The sequence below is a fragment of the Gekko japonicus genome, unplaced genomic scaffold, assembly GCF_001447785.1.
Source record: "Gekko japonicus isolate JY-2015 unplaced genomic scaffold, Gekko_japonicus_V1.1 scaffold3893, whole genome shotgun sequence".
In the NCBI taxonomy this organism is placed as follows: domain Eukaryota; kingdom Metazoa; phylum Chordata; class Lepidosauria; order Squamata; family Gekkonidae; genus Gekko; species Gekko japonicus.
This window is the reverse complement of record NW_015176565.1, coordinates 98,655-101,001: the sequence shown is the minus strand read 5'-3', so window position 1 is coordinate 101,001 and position 2,347 is coordinate 98,655.

Genomic DNA, 2,347 nt, shown 5'->3' with positions numbered 1-2,347 from the left:
TTGGACCAGGGGACCGGGGGGGGGGCTTTGCAACTTACCTGGCTGCTTCTTGCTCTGACCGAGGGCTGCTGGGAGCAGGGGGTGGGGCTTGTTGCACGTGCCTGCCCCCTGGGCTCCTTACTGCCGGAGCTCCGCTCCTGTGTGCTCCTGCAGAAAATGACCCCTGGCCATGCTGTAATATGCCGTATTGTCAAGCAGCCAGCCAACTAGCCCCTTCTTGCATATTGGAGGCTTGTAGCAGAGGAGGTGGGAAGGAGAGGACTTGGCAGTTTCCATCCCATCTGCCTGGGGATAAACCATGGAACCTCCCTCCCCCCCATCCCATAGACAGCTCAAGATCAGTATAGCTGTCAGTGGTTGAGGTTGCTTAACATTGTGCCTGAATTGGCAAACCGTGGTTTGCCATAGGTTGGTAAGCCAGTATTGGAAACCATGGCTTGTGGTTAGCTTTGGGTTGGCATCATGTGGGCAAACTAGGGTTGCTGTGGCTGTCTCCCAGAGGCTGCTGTACTGCACCGAGGAGATAAGAAGGAGCTCAGTGTTGAGGAGATGGCACGTGGAAGCTTTGAACCATGGCTTACTGTAGGTTGGAAAGTTCAAGCTGCGGTTTGGATGACAGGTTGTGGTTGGCAGAAACCGTGGTTTGGCAGGCTGTTTCAGTTCTGCCACCATCTTTAAGGGGTTGCAGAGAAGGGGAAAACTTTCGCCACTGCAAATTATCTTCCTGCTGCAACAACCGTTTAAAACTATCCCTTCTATGTAGCTCTAAATCTGCTTCCACGCAGCAACTATCCCCCCTCAGTGAGTGCTTGGTTGAGTGTAAATAAAGAAGCACATAAGACAGCGCTAAGAAAGAGGTATAAATTTGCACATAATGGGAAGAAAACATTAACCAGGGCTTGTTGCACAATATCCTGTTAGGAGTCAGGACTGTACTGCATGTGCTGACTTTAATAATGCCTCAGTCTACTGGTTTGGACTACCGAGGAGCAAAACAGCCATCAAGACAGGCTCCAACTGGCTGGTGGGTGTCGGGTGCTCTGAATTGGCACACTTGACACCCCCAAAAAACTTTTTTACTGTTTGCACTGTTTTAAAACTCAGAGCTGTTGCATATTGAAGGTGGCATCATTGTCAAAAAGGTGGCCAACCAGTGCTTTTCTTGGAGGGGGAAGGTACATAGAACTTTTGTATGTTGGAACTGGGACTAGTTTTGCTGCCGCCCCCCCCAAAAAACTAGGATCTTTTATCTGCTACAGAGCAGGATGCCCTCCTTAAAATCTCCCCCCCCCCTTTCCCTTTTCTGATTGTCAAACTCCTAGTTCTGGTTTGTGTATTGTAAAATAAATCCATTGTTTGTTTTTTCTTCCTTTTTTAAAAAAATGGATGCTGTTTCTACATCTACTCAGGGAAGGTGATGTTAAAAGGGTGTATGTGTCTATCTCTGTTTTGGGAGGGAGCAGTAGAGGTGAGAGGGGTCTTTTAGTTTATCTGTTGATCTGAACAGAGGAACAGGAGTTTGGGCTCTTCCACATTCTCATTTCCCTTGCTTGTAAGTTCCTGTTTCGGGGGGGGGGGTGTCTGTTCCACACAAGTTTTGCTCCCTCTAGTGGCTGATTCGATATTACATTGGTTTATGTCCGGCATACCCTCCCGCACATTTTAAATGCCAGGTTTTATGTCAGATAGTTCCTGTTTCGGGGGGGGGGGGTGTCTGTTCCACACAAGTTTTGCTCCCTCTAGTGGCTGATTCGATATTACATTGGTTTATGTCAGGCATACCTTCCTGCAGATTTAAACTGCAGGTTTTTATGTCAGAGGAGCTGCGGTGGCTCAAGTGGTTAAGACGCTGAACTGCAGGCTGTGGAAGGTCAGTAGTTCAGCAGTTCAAGACCCGAGTGTGCCGCATGACGGAGTGAGCTCCCGTCTCTCGTTCCAGCTCCTGCCAACCTAGCAGTTTGAAAGCAAGAAATTGCAAGTAGATAAATAGGTACCATTTCGGTGGGAAGGTAACAGTGTTCCGTGCACCTTGGTGTTTAGTCATGCCGGCCACATGACCACGGAAATGTCTTCAGACAGCGCTGGCTCTTCGGCTTGGAAACGGAGATGAGCACCGCAACCCTAGAGTCGGACTTGACTGGCTTTTGAGCAAGGGAACCTTTACCTTTTATGTCAGACATAAATCTATGTAATATCAAATCGACCATGAGAGGGAGCAAAACACTGTGGAACAGAATCTCCCCCCCCTCCCCGAAGAAACAAGAACTTACAAGCCAAGGGAATGAGAATGTGGGAAAGCCCTCTGTCTCTTACCTCTGATGCTTTCTCGTTGTCATCATGTGACATT